At 42.0% G+C, this 18,588-nt stretch overlaps 1 protein-coding gene across 1 annotated transcript in view; it reads left to right on the plus strand.

Moving 5' to 3' along the window:
• The window catches only part of nrn1la (neuritin 1-like a), a 119,148-nt gene that overhangs the window by 89,972 nt on the left and 10,588 nt on the right, over positions 1–18,588 (plus strand). The window lies entirely within an intron of this gene.

Below are 18,588 nucleotides of genomic sequence, written 5' to 3' on the forward strand. Positions count from 1 at the left end.
TCCAGCAATTTAGCATGGACAGTCCATAAAGTAGGGAGACATAATTATAAAAAGAGGTCAAAATGAATGCATTAGTCAGAGATATACTTCATAAGCAGGCTTTCTGTTTACAAGACAAGTTACAAGTACAAGTTAGTGGCTCTGTAAAGGATGGAATAGGGCAGGTCTTCTTTAAGTCCGGACCAAACGGCAAATCAAACCGGACCCAGCCTATACCTTGTGTTAGTATATACCTTATGAAGTGTAATGTTTTCTATTTCTATTTTTTTATTGATTAATAAATTGATAGTGACTGTAGTTCCACGATCCATACAGATCTCCCCTGATTTGACACTTATAGCAGATTAATTGCAAAGTTTACCATCATAGTGTGAAATACAGTTTTACGGCTGCTGTTACGTAAGTGAGGGCAATGCCAATAAAGCTGTCGCAAAACTCCACGCAGATGTTCGCTGCAATATGATAAAATGGCGAGCCGAAAAGTGGCTGCAGTGTGGTTACGCTTCTCCGAGAAAACAGTGGTCTCTATTCCCTGGTGACAGACTGACAGGCTGGAGGATGTAGGGACAGTTTTGGAAGGGGAGAGCGAGGTAGGGAAGGGTTTTAATTTGTGTGTTGTGTAAAATGTTCTAAATATGTGAATAGGATAAATAGGTTTGTACTTATTTTACTAAATAAACTGAACTGAAATAAAAACAAAATTGTTATTACAGAGAGATGGTAGGCTACCGGAAAAATTTGCCTACCGGTATCTGTACAAATGATGACCTGGAAAACTGAGTACTCCACTTGAATGTATGTTGCTTAAAAGTTACAAGTGCGTTGATTAAATGTTATGTCATTGCCAATCGTTCAGATGCGTAATACGTTTGAGAACCCCTGGGATGGCGATAAGTAAAGGATAGGGAATTCTACACACCTCTTACTCTGAAAAGAGATGTGTTCTGTTCTGAGATCTTTGTAATCAACAGTGTGGTGTTGCAGATTCTGGTGCACCAAACTGACATCAAGGCTGATAATATTTCTTTCATTTCTTCCTCCGTTGTTGCTAACTAAATTTCTGTTTGCCAATGAGAATCACATCACAGGATTGTTAAAAAGTCCCTGATAAAATAAATAAATAATTTTACTTGCTGGGATTATATGAGAGGGATATTGAGCCTTTCACTTACACAAACAGAGTGATTATATTGTATGCAGCATGACTGCTAGATTAGCACAACTCTGCCAGGAGTCAGTTGAAGTTGAAGTTGAAGGAGAAGTGTTTATCTTGTTCGGTGTATCATTTATTTTATACAAAGGTATCACACCTAATTTGTTTCTCTGTCTCCACGGCATCGTCTCACTCGCTCTACCACATACTGCCCATGCATACACAAATACTGGTTCTCTTAAAGAGATACGCTAGAACAACACAGACACACCAAGCACAAGTATAAATCCTCACAATGGCATAGGCCACTATGTAGTAGTCTACGGACACCAAAGGCTGATTTATGGTTGTACATAGGCTCCTTTAGTGCTCCTTGCTGTTGTAACGACAGTCGGGACATAACGATTGGTCGTTGGACAACGACTTCACAAAGGCAAATAGTGGGGTTTCCATACCGTTCATTTAGAACTGAGTAAGTCACTCTGATAAGACACAAAACTTCTTCAAGAATCTTAACCAAGACCAGTTGCCTTTGAATTTAACTTTCCTTTAATACTATGACCCGAATGACTAAGAAACTTAACAGACATCTGTGCAGGAGAGAAAGAGATGTTTAAAAGTCTCTGTGTGTTCAGCTCTCAGTTTGTTGTAGCTTCTAACTGAATGTCTGTGGTTTGGAGTTTAGTTTTATTTTACATGTTATGTTTGCTTTTAGGAATCTTGTTAAGTTACTGCTGATGAAGACCAACATTTCCTGATTTTGCTGCTTCATAATAAAAGATTTTAAGTAACAAAATGGGCTCTATTTCTCAAAAGTGGAAACATACATTTGAAAGTCAGTGTTAGGCTAGGACGCACTGCCAACATCTGTGGTTGCTATAGACTGGAGCATGTCATAGCCCTGTATAGCATACGGACTTTGATTCAACACCGTTTCCCCCTTTTTCAACAAGTCCACATAGTGTTGGTAATGTACCTTGTAAACAATTTTAAAATGTCTGTCTCTTTTGGGAGGGCCCATCGAGCTGTTAAGTTTGTATTCTACTCGGAAAGTAGAAGCTAGGAAGCTAGGCTGTCTAGTTAGTCTAGTGTGCTTAAGTAAGCACTGATTTGCAATGTTGTGACCTTAAGTCATCTTCACTCAAGTCCCAAGTAAGTCTTAAGTCATTTGGTCCAAATCTCAAGCAAGTCTTGAGTTATTTTTTGGGGGCAAGTCAAGTCACCGGTTGTGTCAAGTCAAGTCCTTAGTTAAGGCAAGTCAAGTCCTTGGACCAGCCAATTCATCCGATCAGGATTGGGGGTGTGAGAGGACGCTGGCGTCGTGTGTTCGCCGCTTCTCAGCCCTCTAAGAACTTGCTAAAAAAACTGCTATAATTATTTTGTGTATCTGTTCTACTGAAAACAGATATTGAGCCCCTTTTTGCCCAGTATCTTGGATACTAAAACATCTTGACTCGGATGTTTCTTACCTGGAGCTGCCTTTACTGCTGGAACGGCGAGCGATTTGAGTCGTTCATCGCCCTGAGATATAGCTGGGGATCTTGTCAGCCGGACTGGTTTCAGTAAATCGAACATTGATGGAGCAAACCCTCGGACAGTCAAAATTCAGTAGTTGGCTGAAGCTTTCCCGTCCATCGAGCTGCGATTGCCCGTGGCTAGGCTAATCGGCTGCTACTACCAGATACTGTCCTGAAACCAAACCTTTTACAGTCCACATGGGCTCCCCTCATTTCCGACGTATGCCACACTCTTCCCATGGGTTACTATGGGCACTGACAGTTATTCTGGTGTATATAGTCATCATTCAACCACGTTTGCCGGATCCGTGGATAGCTGCTAACTGTAGCATCACAACGACTTCTACATCCACCATGCTCCGGTACCTGCCAAACCAACTCTTGGACCTTAACACTCGCCTTGCCCCATCAAACATCTCTGCTCTCAAGCAACTGGGCATTCTTCGCCGACCACGCTACGTCCACAGAGGGTCACGGCGGCGTCTTGTTTACTCCGAGAGCATCACCGAGAGCTCAATTCCAAGCCTGTGGACAGCTGCTAGCATCGGCGCACACCAACGACATCATCGGACGCGTCATCAGAGCGCCCATGGTTCAGGACTAAAAAACTACAAGCGACCACATCCAGGCCCCCTGCTGGAGGAACCACGTACTGCGCACATTGGGAAACGCGGAGTGGACTTTACTGTGCTGAGCTCTCTGGTAAAGTGGACTCCATGTATTTAACCGATAAAATAGAACTGTTAAACTGTCAATCACTTACCAATAAGGCATCCTTTATCTACAACTATATATTGGATCAGAAGCTAGATTTTATGTGCCTCACTGAGACCTGGCACAAACCAGAAGTGTATTCTGCACTTAATGAAGCATGCCCCCCTGCATACACATATCTGGAAAAAGCTAGGGGAAATGGACGTGGAGGGGGCTTGGCGGTTATTTATCGCTCTGATTTGCATCTGTCCTCCGTAACCTTGCCAAAGTTGTCATCATTTGAATGCTTGGCTTTTACGTGTGAAAAACCCATCCCACTTACAACCCTCCTCATATATCGGCCACCGAAACCACACCCACATTTTATTTCAGAATTAACAGAGCTACTCTTGCCACTGTGCACCATATCAAACAATGTGGAAATTCTTGGAGATTTTAATATCCATGTTGATTCTCCCACAAGTCCATATACTACAGAACTATTACAACTCCTTGATACACTCAATCTCAGACAACTTGTGACAGTCCCCACCCATACAAAAGGGCACATATTGGACCTTATTATAACAAATTTTCCTGTTAACAATGTTCATGTACATGATTTAGGCATATCCGATCACAATGCCATATCATTAAACTTTTCATTCCTGACCTCACTCAATAAGCCTAAACACAAAATCTGCTTTCGCAAAACAAAAGAAATCAACCCTCAACACCTGTCCTACGACCTACAAAACCTGGCCATATTCGACCATCACTCTGCTCCTGACGAGCTTGTCGACCACTATAATTATGGTCTGCAAGAGATACTTGACGCCCATGCGCCCCTCAAGACACGGACTGCAACATTTACACGCTCTGCTCCATGGTACACCGGTGCGCTGCGTAGACAGAAGGCGGCAGGGAGGGTCCTTGAGAGGCGCTTTGTTGCCTCTGGGCTGACTGTCCATAAATCTGCGTATAGAGAGCACCAAAGATCATATTCCAAATCACTCAGCCAGGCACGGTCACAATACTATTCCAACATCATTAACAATAATCCAGGAAACTCGAAACAGCTCTTTAAAACAAAAAATTACCTTCTCAGTCCACCAGTCCCGAGGCAAATTAACAGTACCGACGACCAGTGCAATAAATTCCTTGATTCATTCACCACAAAAATATCTACCATCCGTTCTTATTTAATACCCGGCAATGTCATTCCGTCTATTCCCCCAACCTCAGTACCAACATTCTCACATTTCATTCACCCCACACACAGACAGGTTGAGACTCTCATACACAGTATGAGACCCTCAACATGCTCATTGGATCCCTTTCCCACAGCCCTAATTAAATTAAATACGACTTTCTTAAGCCCTCTCATCACCACCATCATAAACTCTTCCCTGCAATCTGGTCATCTTCCAATCTCTCTGAAAACTGCACTCATTAACCCTCGGCTTAAGAAACCCTCTATTGATCCAGATATTTTATCAAATTACCGGCCCATCTCTAACCTTCAATTTCTCTCCAAAGTCATTGAAAAAGTCATTGTCACTCAAATCCACAACCACCTTCATTCACATAGTCTTTATGAAAAATTCCAGTCTGGTTTCCGATCCGCCCATAGTACAGAGACAGCCCTGGTCAGGGTCACAAACGATTTGCTTGTGGCTGCTGACCAGGGCTCTCCATCCCTCCTCCTGCTCTTGGACCTCTCAGCCGCCTTCGACACTGTTGATCACGCCATCCTCCTCCACCGTCTGCAACACTTCATTGGAATCTCACACACAGCACTTCAGTGGTTTCGGTCCTACCTGACTGATAGAGTTGAGTATGTTGCCCTGGGGGGAGCCAGGTCAAGGCCCCACACAGTTACATGTGGAGTGCCTCAGGGTTCGGTCCTTGGTCCCACCCTTTTTTCCATCTATATGCTCCCCCTGGGCAACATCATCAGCAGGCATGAAGTTGCTTTCCACTGCTATGCTGATGATACTCAGCTTTATGTCAGGTTGGACCCCACATCCTCCGCATTATCACTCACCACTCTGAATGCTTGCCTGGAGGAGATAGGGGCATGGATGACTGACAACTTCCTTCAGTTAAACAGCTCCAAAATTGAAGGACTCCTCATTGGGACCCCACACCAACTCCGATCCTCCACTCTGACCGTTTACTTATTTGCTGGCCATGACATTCCTCTTACATCCCCTATAGTAAACCTGGGGGTTCGATTTGACCCCCACCTATCATTTAACACTCACATCCAATTCATCTGTAAGACTGCATTCTTTCACCTCTGGAACATCTCAAAACTCCGCCCCTTCCTCTCTCTTTCTGATGCAGAGAAGCTGGTCCATGCCCTTGTCTCCTCCAGACTTGACTACTGCAATGCCCTCCTCATTGGGATCCCTGGCAAGAGCCTGCAGAGATTGCAGTACATCCAGAATTGCGCAGCCAGGGTCCTGATGAGGGTGCGCAAATTTGAGCACATCACACCCATCCTCCATAAACTTCACTGGCTTCCTGTTAGGTTCAGGATTGAGTACAAGATCTGTCTCCTGACCTATCAGTGTATCTACGGCAGCGCACCCCTGTACCTTAAATAACTTACCAATAGACATAACCCAACCCGACATCTCCGTTCCTCTGACAGCCACAAACTCCAGGTCCCCAAGTCCAAACTCCGCACTATGGGAGATAGGGCCTTCCAGGCGGCTGCGCCTCGACTGTGGAATGCCCTCCCAAACAACCTGAGGGAGTCTATAGAGGTTTTTAAAAATAAATTAAAGACCCACTTATTTTGTATTGCATTTTCTTAATATAATTATTTTTTTTTTGTTGCTGTTTTTAACTGTTTTAAACATTTACTGTTTTTATCTGTGCACCTGTAGCACTTTGAGATGTGTCCTTCACGTGTAAAGTGCAATACAAATAAAATGTATTATTATTATTATTATTATTAATTCAGGTTTGATATTTGCATGTCAGGCTAAAATTAGTTAGCAAGCTAACATTAGTTGTGAGTGAACAGACAGTATCAGGCTAATGATAGCTAACATCACACGTTGTTATACCGATCAGAATGAGTCTTCAAATGACAAAGTTTGAGGTTGGTGTCTGGCTGTTAGTTAGTTACTGTTAAAGTTATTGTTGAGCGTTGTTGCATTCAGAAGTTCGATTATTTCCTTCTTGCATTTTTAAATCCAAAAGTGATTAATCGTGGCACAGACACAGCCATAGTGGTGGTCTGGTCCGACTAATGAGGCTTCATCAGGGGTCTTTAATGTTACATGTTGCCATAGCAAGGAGTTTGACTGACAGCCAGTCATCCAATCATGACAATCACATATCTGGGAGCTTTTTGTGTTGTCCAGTCATGATTCACATGCATCAATATAATATAATATATAATAATCAAGTACACCTTTGTCGAGTCCAAGACCAGGATTAGTCAAGAGCGAGTCAAGACTAAATCCAAAGAGGTTCGAGCCAAAGTCAAGACTGAGTCCAAATTAGAGACAGTCAAAACCGAGAGAGAAAAAAAGAATCCTCTTCAAGACCACTTACTTACCTGTTCATAATTTATGTGATGTGAGAGAAAGAATGTCATCTATTTGAAGATGATCATTTTGCTTTATTTGTAATAATCAAAAGGCAAGTGCAGAGTAAATGGCTGTCCACACCAAGAACGATAACTATAACCACAACTACACTCAACAAAATTATAAACGCAACACTTTTGTTTTTACCCCCATTTTTTATGAGCTTAACTCAAAGATCTAAGACTTTTTCTATGTACTCAAACAAACTATTTCTCTCTACCTGAATTCACAAATATGTAGGATATTACTACAGACATTCCTGTAATCATATTTTGCAACATCTGCTGTATGTATTATCAGCTGGAGAGTGCAGTGCGTGCTTGACGTCGCTGTTTGCAGAACGTTATCGTTCAGCAGTATGGATGCTCACATCGTTATACACTCAACAAAATTATAAATGCAACACTTTTGTTTTTGCCCCCATTTTTTATGAGCTGAACTCAAAGATCTTTTTCTATGTACACAAAAGAACTATTTCTCTCAAATACTGTTCACAAATCTGTCTAAATCTGTGTTAGTGAGCACTTCTCCTTTGCCGGGAAAATCCATCCACCTCACAGGTGTGGCATATCAAGATGCTGATTAGACAGCATGATTATTGCACAGGTGTGCCTTAGGCTGCCCACAATAAAAGGCCACTCTAAAATGTGCATTTTTACTGTATTGGGTGGGTCCGGGGGAGGGTCCGAAAACCAGTCAGTAAAAAAAAAAAAAAAGAAGTTGCTGGATATTGGCAGGACCTGGAACAAGCTGTCGTATATGTCGATCCAGAGCATCCCAAACATGCTCAATGGGTGACATGTCTGGTGAGTATGCTGGCCATGCAAGAACTGGGATGTTTTCAGCTTCCAGGAATTGTGTACAGATCCTTGCAACATGGGGCCGTGCATTATCAGCATGATGAGGTGATAGTGGTGGATGAATGGCACAACAATGGGCCTCAGGATCTCGTCACGGTATCTCTGCATTCAAAATGCCATCAATAAAATGAACCTGTGTTCGTTGTACATGCGCCACTCGATCCACAGCGTTGACATCAGCAAACCTCTCACCCACATGAAGCCATACACGCTGTCTGCCATCTGCCCTGTACTGTGTAAACCAAAGTGCCAGATGGCATCGAATGTGAGCATTTGCCCACTCAAGTCGGTTACGACGACGAACTGCAGTCAGGTCGAGACCCCGATGAGGACGACCAGCATGCAGATGAGCTTCCCTGAGATGGTTTCTTACAGTTTGTGCAATTCTTTGGTTATGCAAACCGATTGTTGCAGCAGCTGTCTGGGTGGCTGGTCTCATACGATCTTGGAGGTGAAGATGCTGGATATTGAGGTCCTGGGCTGGTCTGTAGCGTGGTCTGCTGTTGTGAAGCCAGTCGGATGTACTGCGAAATTCTGTGAAACGCCTTTGGAGACGGCTTATGGTAATTCACGGGCAACAGTTTTGGTGGACATTCCTGCAGTCAGCATGCCAATTGCACCCTCCCTCAAAACTTGCGACATCTGTGGCATCTTGTCGCACTGTGTGATAAAACTGCCCATTTTAGAGTGGCCTTTTATTGTGGCCAGCCTAAGGCACACCTGTGCAATAATCATGCTGTCTAAGCAGCATCTTGATATGCCACACCTGTGAGGTGGATGGATTTTCCTGGCAAAGGAGAAGTGCTCACTAACAGAGATTTAGACAGATTTGTGAACAATATTTGAGAGAAATAGTTCTTTTTTGTACATAGAAAAAGATCTTTGAGTTCAGCTCATAAAAAATGGGGGCAAAAACAAAAGTGTTGCGTTTATAATTGTGTTGAGTGTATAACGATGTGAGCATCCATACTGCTGAACGATAACGTTCTGCAAACAGCGACATCAAGCACGCACTGCACTCTCCAGCTGATAATACATACAGCAGATGTTGCAACATACGATTACAGGAATGTCTGTAGTAATATCCTACATATTTGTGAATTCAGGTACATTTTATGAACCAAAAAAGTCTCCCAGGTGGTGTCAGATCTGTGCAGAGGAGCGCCGGAACAAAAACACCGTCAGTATGATAATCACATCTAAAACAAAAGATTCACTCTCAGCGGTTTCTGTGACATGAGAAATACTTTTTAAAGTACTGATATTTAAAAATACAAAAAATACACAGAGCTAAAGGATTGTCATTCTGTATTTGTGGACATTTTCAGAATTTCAAGAAAAAGTCCAAAAATCAATTAAAAGTTTTGACACTTAGCTGAGGTGGAAAGATTGAATTGAAAAAAAGCAAAATGCGACAAAGTGAAATGGATACAGACTTAGCGAATCATGAATACGTGAAGCATTTGACCTGCGACACACTGTGTGTGGAGCGATGAGGAGAGAGCCTTCCAAATTAGACCTTTTCAAATTAGAACAGAGTAGAATATTTCTTTATTATTCACCAGAGTGGAAATCTGTCTTCGACTCACCAAACACCAAGAAACAACCTCTATATATGGGCACGTGCTCTACCAGGTGAGCTACCCAGGCGCCCGGCCTTCGGAAATTAAAGAAAAGCTGCTGCTGGCAGTAGCTTTATGTTTAACATGCAGACATGAGAGCTATCAGTCCTGCTATCTAACTCTTGGCTAGAAAGCGAATAAACCTATTTCCACAAAATGTCAAACTTTGGTAATTACAATTTTGACCAAATCGTTTAGGCTATCCAAGTCAAAATAAACACCAAGGATATACAGATTTCTCAGACAATTTTTGTTTGATTTGAACTTTGAACATTTACTCCTGAGCAGAGCTGCCTCTTCTCTTCTCCCAGCCTATATATTCTCTCTGCAGCTCTCTTTTTAGCCTCTCATTGTTTGGGCTGGAGGCCTGATGACGCTGATTAAAGATGCAGAACATCTCTCACTTCCCTTCTGTCTTTCCCCCCCTCTTCTTTCTCTCACCACTCTATTTCTCTATATCCTGTATCCATCCATCATTCCTCCCTATTCCTCTGTCATCTCCGCTCACCACTCTATTTATACATACCTCTGTCATCCATCTTCCAGAGAAGTCGTATCCTCTCGACCAGGGAAGGGAGCCATTAATGTGTGAAGGGTCCTTAGAATATGATCGCTTATCTGAGAGCAATGTTTCTGTTGAGTGAAATTTGTACGGCGCCAAAATTATATTGAACTCCTGAAGTACACAGAATCATCACAGCAGACTGTAAACAGATACTGGGAACAGTAGAGATCAACCAAAGGGGTCAAATAATTGTAATAAATAGAGTTGCTGTACTGCAGAGCTGACAGGTTAAGTAGTTATTTTATGCGATATAACAGGAATTGTGACCAGCACTCTTTTCTTACTGCATTATGAATGAAGCTTTTGCAAACGATGGCATACATGCTCTATATTTCACCACTTACTGACATTAGATAGTTCACAGGGAAGTGTTGTCGCTCAGCTCACCGTGTGTGACTCTATGAAACTGACTGCAGGAAATCCAGGGAGGATTTTCCTTTTGTTTAAGACAGCGGCTCCCAACCTTTTTTCCGCCACGGACCGGTTTCAAGTAAGACATATTTTCACAGACCAGTCTTCAAATAGCATGAAAACAAATATCTAATATATATGAACGAATGCATGAAAAACACAATTTACCTTAACAATGTATTAGTGGGAGCCATGCGCTTGTTTCTGTGCAACCAAACGGTCCCATCTGGGCGTAACGGGAGACAGTGACACACCGAAGTGTGTCACGGCAGAAAATAGGGGTGCTTGGTCTCCATGTGCCGAATAAGTTTTGAAGGCTTCATTGCCTCATTTGCTAGCTTGTCGCCACATATTATCCAGAGTGGGCTTGGCACATGAGAATCACCTGTTGCGATAAATCTGTATTTTAAATAGGACTCCTGGTATTAAAACTTTTTTTTTTTTTTTTTTTTTTCTTTTTTAATAAATATCTTTTTTTTTTTTTTGGGCCCTTTTTTTTTTTTTTCTTCTCTTGTTTTTTTTGCAAAAGTTTGTTGACTCATTTTTTAGCAAGTTTGTGGGAATCATTGAGTGGTAAATATAACGTGACATGTGTCAAGAGGAAGAGAAGTGTGAGAAACAGGAGAGAATCCGGTCATTTTTCAAAATAGAACATCTTTCAGACTCTTATAATCAATTAAACAGAAATAATGTTATTTATTTTTTTCTGTGCGGCCCGGTACCAAATGACCCATGGACCGGTACCGGTCTGCGGACCGGTGGTTGGGCAACACTGGTTTAAGACCAGTGATGGGAATAACGGCGTTATAAATAACAGCGTTACTAACGGCGTTACTTTTTTCAGTAACGAGTAATCAAATGAATTACTCTTCCCATCTTAATAAAAATGCAGCGCGTTACTATAATTGAAGCTGTCTGATGTTTTTTCATCAGACCAACTAGATCGCTGAGCCGAGAGGCAAAGACTTTTTTTTACTGTTCTTCCTTGGTTAGTGGGCAGTGCATGAGACAAGTGCATAAATACTGACGATTGGCTTAGGTTGTGTAAAATTTCATGGTAAGCCAATCAGAGGTAGAGTTGGGCGGGTGTTCGAAAGCCCGTATTGTTGGACACACAACGAACAACACAAGTGAGTCAGTCAACGAGAGACAGGTATGGTGAGCCCAAATAATCCGATGTGTCATTTGTATCGATCCACTATATAAACATAATATCTACTGTACATACATGGCATTTGATTGGAAGCTAGTCTCACTTTGTCCCACAGCAACATTAAAATAGTTTAGATTTGTGTAAATAGTTTCTGTTTATGTATTGTATTGTATTAAGTGTCCATTTCATTATAATATTCAGATTTATCATAATTAATTGAACATGCACATGTATTTTAGTATTTTATGTATTGAGTCACTAATTTAGTTACTTTTTGGAAGAAGTAACTAGTAATTGTAACTAATTACTTTTTAAAAGTAACTTGCCCAACACTGTTTAAGACACATTTTCATTGAGATCTACAAGTGTGCCATTATAGTCCTTAAGGAAAACCTAATGAAGTTGTCCTAAATATATCCTTCTGCGAGCCTCTCCTTGCAGTCTTCTCATTGATATCTTGGTTTAAGCTTTACTCCACTTTCAGGACTCCCGGAGCTCTGAGTGCAGGTTGAAGGCGGCAGCGGAATCTGGGTCTGTCCGTGGGGGGCTGCGCCGCCGGCATTTAGCTCAAAACACCACTGCACCTAATGGTTAGGTTATGCTTGAAAAGAGCTAGTTCCTACGATGTGTTGTCCGACCTCGTCAGAATGCAAAGATTATTACAGCTGTTTCAAACGTCCAGGTGTGGGGGAGGGGTTTTACAAAGCTGTTCGACCAATCTGACAAGCACTTTTTCTCTGCATCGTTTCATCCATATGACAATGGTGTTTGCATGTGTGTATCGTGTGAATTAATGCAAAAGGATTCTTGCTTTCAAAAGTTTGGGCTCAACCGTGATTAAAATGAGGGTAACGGAATGATTCGAGAGATTTTTCTTACAAGTGGAATAACAACTTGTGTAAGTAGTGTGTGTGTGTGTGTGTGTGTGTGTGTGTGTGTGTGTGTCACCATGGCCCTGCAGCCCACCAGTGTTACCACTTCACTGTTGTTAAATCTCTTCTATTCCTTGAGGTACCAATTAAACTACTAATCCTGCAACCCAGCCACCTTTGTGTGAGTGTTGCCTAATGCAGGGACATAAGAGCTCTCCCTCTCTCTCTCTCTCTCTCTCACACACACACACACACACACACACACACACGCACACACACACACACACACACACACACACATAATCCACACGTCCACATACGTGCTTCTTCCCAATCTCACTCATTTTCTCCACCCCTTTATTGCTTCCCTCTCTTTTTCTTCCTCCTCTTCGTTTACTCTCTCTTTCCCTCCCTCTCTCTCTCTTCTTCCTCCCTCCTCCATCCCTCCACTGTTTTTCTTTTCAGCTCCTTCCGTCGCTCCCTCTCTCCAATCAGGAACATGGTTTTAGCGCTTCTATCAGAGCCACCTAATGAGGAGGTAGCATGGCGCTCCCCTCTGAAGATCAGCATGCACGTGCACACTCAAACGTGCACACACACATACATGCTACAGAGTAGTCTGTATAGGAGGCTATGATTTGCATCTAGGCCAAGGCTGCTCCATTGTCAGAGCTCCCCCAGGAGTGCAGCGCTGCTTTTATTCCTCATATTCACAATAGGCTTTATAAAGTTGCAATCATTCACTGTGGATCAAGAGGAGGTGAGGTGAAAAGGAAATATTTGGGGCTAAAGATATAGAATAATTAGGCATAATAGAATTAAACAGTAACCTTTTGCTGCAGCTTTAAGAAGAACAGGGGAGGTTCAGATGAAAAATCTGTATCCCATTACATCAAGGCAAAGTTATAAAGCGTTTATAGGATATTAGTAGTAATAATAATAGTTTGTTAATGTTAAAATCACGTTGAATATTAGCAATAAGCCATTATAATGTATGTTATTATATAACTAAGGAGAAGGCTTAGGTTGGCAGGTTGTGAACTCACATTTTATGATAGGATATTTTGACTAAAATCAGTTGTTTCCTCGAACTTTATGTCATATACTGAATCAGTTACACCCTAGAAAATGATGTCTACTGTATTAATAATAGAAAAACATAACTTTCAGGCCTATCCCTTAGGAGGATGATACAATGCTCCTGACTGGTTTTCATTTAGCTTAGTCCCTGGGTCAGTGTGGTCCTACTGAATGTGGTGTTTCCATAAAATAGATTTTTCTCTGGAATAAATGCAGAATTTGGGTCAAATCGATGTAGCTAAATCTCTTTTTCCGATACTTATTGGTTAATCTTTACAAAGTTTACCAAGTTAATATTGATTTAATAGCATTTATAATCGCAGGTATCATACAAGTGGCCATATTGCGAGAAATCCTCCAACTCCGAAAACTGGGATTCATGGCAGTGTGAAGTCTTTCTTTCTTTCTTTCTTTCTTTCTTTCTTTCTTTCTTTCTTTTCCCTGTGAATGTGTCGGTTTTAGTAACTTGTACAGTTGCAAGCTTCCACATTGTGGGTATATTATAAATGGATTAGTTTTTTTAAAAAGATTACATACATTTTAAAATAATAATATCAACATCATAAAAATAACAATATAACCCAGAACTATATTCCTGAGTGTGTGGAGAGGGCTTTTTAAACACCATTTGGGAAGGTAAAATTACACATAGTATAAATGAATGGCTAACTGAATGAAGAAATACATGAAAGATTTAAGTAATTAAAAATGAATAATTTTTAGTTTGGGGTTATTGTATTAGTATTAGTATTTTGTAACAAGGGGTGCAATGACCTGAGAAGTTTTAGGGGAAGATCCACGTTTGTGTTTAAATTAATGCTTAGTTAAGGTTAGGGAAGTTTAGTCCCTAGTAGTATACATCCACAATGTTCCACTTCCGGGATTGCTCCGGTGCCGCCAGAAATTCCGCTGGCTGTCTTTCATTTTGGCCGGATGTCCCATTACCTTCCACTTTCGTTGTGTTGTCATTTTAGACTCTGATTCCTGAGGACTATGGTTAACTTCTCCTCAGATCTCTGCGTGTAAATCCAGACAGCTAGCTAGACTATCTGTCCAATCTGAGTTTTCTGTTGCACAACTAAAACAACTTACACGTTCCACCAAAACAAGTTCCTTCTTGAGGCTATTTTGCAAAGGCGCCGTTGCTTCGTGCTCAGCGCCGCCTAAGACGATTGTGATTGGTTTAAAGAAATGCCAATGAACCAGAGCACTTTTTTCTACCATCCCGGAGTGCTGTGTGGACTAGCCAGTCCCTCCTCCGCAGCGCTGTGGATTAACATCTGGCAATGAGAGTCTAAGTCCCTAGTAACCACATGGTTAAGAAGGGCCTGTCCACGACGTATCACATACTAAAGTAGCCTAAACTTCGTCAAGTCAGCTTGAGATTTCAACAAACTCGATACTATGCAGAAGAGGTAAGGCACCCTTCCTCAGTATGGTCAGTGAGCTCTTCTGGAAACAAACAAAACAGTGTGAATGAGCGGGACTTTAATTTGGACTTTAATCCAAATTAAACATGCAGTGTCAGTGTTAGTGACACTTAGAGTGTGGATCAATAATAATCAAAGATACTAAATATAGTTTGTCATGTGAAAGATGTCATAGAAAAGAAATCAATTGCATCACAATACACAAACTATGCAATAAAAAACAAAGTAAAAAAAAACAACATTAAAATGGACAGTCTGAAGAGAGGTCTGTCCTAAATGACACGATGTAGTCAAAGCATAACTGAGAAAACTCCTCATTTAGGTCTTTTACCCAAAGTATTTGTAAAGTATAAACAGTAAAAAAATGTGGCATTTGCTTCCTTGGTTGCAGTCGCACAAACAAAAGCTGGAGTCTACCGATCAGAAAACTCTCTCTCACAAGGTTTAGTTTTCTTTCACTCAGTCGTCTTCCACAGCAGCCTTTCTATTTGCTTTTATATTTTTATCCTCTACAGATTTAGATAAGGCATTCATGCTTTCATTGCATCTCATTGCAGCGACTACTCCTATTCCTTCCTCACTTTAAAGTCACTTTCAGCTCATTTAGGATGCAGCAGTTAGGATTTAAACTGCTGCCAGACAAAGAAAGCATAATATTCCCAAGCTGTGCATTTCTTTCTGGTTATCATGTAGATTTAGAAATTATTTTGAGGGGCAAGAAGAATGAATTTTAATTCTTTTCTTTGTTACTTCTACAAAACAATCTGCCACATAGAAAGTGTGATTATAGCTTTGTAAAATCCTCTGATGCTCACAAATTCTACACAAAATAGGTTATTTAACATGTATAAAAATAGTCACTTACTGCTTAAACCTCTACTGCTGAGATACCGCAGCTGCGAAATAAAGATCAAGTCTTTTGTGGGGGGAAATAGAAAGTTTTTTCTTCTCCTCAACAAGGTGAAGGAAGCCGTCTTGAAGCACGTCAACACGGTAACCCTGATGAAGGCCACAGCAGCTCATGCGTGATGATTTTAATATAAAAGCTTTGTCAAACTCTTCTTCAGGAATAGCTGAATTCTTTTCATGTCTTTCCTTCTTTTCAATTCATGCAATTTGCCAGAGATGAGAGTTTTTTTTTTTTATACCTCTAAATACATCAACCTTGGACAGAATAGTCACGACGCTTTCGCGAGATTTCTGCAGGATGTGAAAAAATACCCATAACATAACTGATGTTTTAGACATGTTTTATATCCATGTTGAGTTATTTCCAGCTTTGATATTAAGGGTGACAGTAAAACTTGGGTATATTTGTTAAATGTTCTTAGCTAATTTGACACTATAATGGCTGACTAATGTCTCACTCATGAATGAAGTCCTCACTGTGTTAGGATTAAGCACAATAATAGTAATAATAATAATAATAATAATACTAAATAACTTTTTTTACTCTTATGAACTGGGCTGGGCCATGATTTTATATTTAGTTTAGTTAAAAAAATTACTTATAAGTAGGCCACGGGTTAAACTATTGAATCATTTCATAGTCTTGCATTTCCAGACCTATCTCCACAGCGCTGTGAAGTAAGGTCTGGCCCCTTCACACATATATTCTGAGATAGGAGTAAAAAAACTCTCTGGGTTGTTTGCATTTCTTGAAACCAATCAGAATCATCTTGGGCGGCGCTAAGCTCCGGACGCAGTGACGGTGTTAAGGCTGTATATATGACCCAGCACACAGAGATACCTCACAGGACACACATACATAGTTCAAGTATTTATTAGGTGAAAATACTCTAGTAGTAGAGCTAGTAGTTTTCTGGGAGTGGACTGAAACCAGGCAGTGGCAGATCTGAAGGAGTTCCACAGTTGAATCCAGGCGAAACAGGTGGTTATGTCTGAGTTGGCGTGAGGCAGGCAGGACGGCGGAGCACGGCAGGTGGGAAGCAGGTTACGGCAGGATCACGTCGGGGTATGTAACGATCTGGCGCTGAAGAGGTGAACAGCCCGGGTTTAAATACTGCAGGTGTGAATCATGGAATGAGCATCAGCTGTGCCGGCAACAGAGCAGGGATGAATGGCCACGCCTCTTGACCTAGTTCCTTTTGACACGCCCCCTGCCACTTCCAGGTAGAGACAAACACAGACAGACACGGAGGGGAAAAAGGGAGACACAAACACACAGGAAGGGAGAACAAGGCAGCTGACCCACAACAGACGGTGGTTCTGCAAAATAGTCTCCGGAAGGAATTTGTTTTGGTGGAACATTAGCACCTCGCAAAAGAAAACGCCATATACAGTATTAAATGAAGTTAACAGTTCACACAATACAGTAACGTGAGCTATTTAAAGTAACTGGATAAATTGTTAAAAATGAGTTGCTCTCGTGGCCCGGGTTGGTTCAGTAGGTAGTGCAGGCGCACATATATTGAGAGGTTTATGCCTTGACACGGGGGGCATAAATATCACAAACAGGATTGGTGACAAAGCGCAGCCATGGCGGAGGCCAACCCTCACCTGAAACGAGTCCGCCTTACTGCCGTGAACCGGGGCACAGCTCTCTGGGCATATAGGGATTGGATGATGGCCCTGAGAAGGGACCCCATAATCCTGCAACACTTCCCACAGTATCTCCCGGGGGACATGGTCCTACGCCTTCTCCAGATCCACAAAATACATGTAGACCGGATGGGCATACTCCCAGGCCCCCTCCAGGATCCTTGCGAGAGTGAAGAGCTGGGCCGTTGTTCCACGACCAGGACGGAATCCGCATTGTTCCTCTCCAATCTGAGGTTCTACTATAGGCAAAAACTTTTTTCCAGCACATTGGAGTAGACTTTACAAGGGAAGCTGAGAAGTGGCATACCCTTGTAATTAGCAGACACTCTCTGGTCCCACTTTTTGAACAGGAGAACCACCACCCCAATCTGCCACTCCTTAGGCACTGTCCCACTCCTCAATGTTGAAGAGGCGTGTTATCCAAGACAGCCCGTCCACACCCAGAGATTTCAGCATTTCTGGACGGATCTCATTAATCCCCAATGAGTTGTTTGATTACATCAGTGACTTACACCAGGGAAATTGACAACAATCCCCCATCCTCCTCCAGCTCTGCTTCTACCATAGAGGGTGTGTTAGTTGGAGTTCCTCAAAGTGCTCCATCCACTGCCCAATTCCCTCCTCAGTTGAGGTCAACAGCATCCCATCCCGGTTCAATGCTCCCAACCTCCACAGGGATGCCCGAAAAGCACCACCGGAGGTGTGAGTTGAAAGTCTCCAGATGTTCCTAGTTTACCCGTGTTACCCGTTTGGGCTTACCAGGTCTGTCCACCCCCTGACCCAGCTCACCACCAGATGGTAACAGTGCCGCCCCTCTCTTCACCGGAGTCTCCAAAACATGCGGTCCCGGTCAGATACAATTACAAAAAATCTATCATCGATCATTATTTATGAGCATCCCTCTGTTCGAACATGGTGTTTGTTTTAGACAATCCATGACTAGCACAGAACTCTAACAACGAACAACCACTCGGTTTAGATCAGGGAGGCCATGCCTCCCAATCATGCCTCTCCAGGTGTCTCCATCATTGCCCATGTGGGCGTTGAAGTCTCCCAGTAGAA

This window comes from Perca fluviatilis, chromosome 8 (assembly GCF_010015445.1).
Source record: "Perca fluviatilis chromosome 8, GENO_Pfluv_1.0, whole genome shotgun sequence".
NCBI classification, from domain to species: Eukaryota; Metazoa; Chordata; class Actinopteri; order Perciformes; family Percidae; genus Perca; species Perca fluviatilis.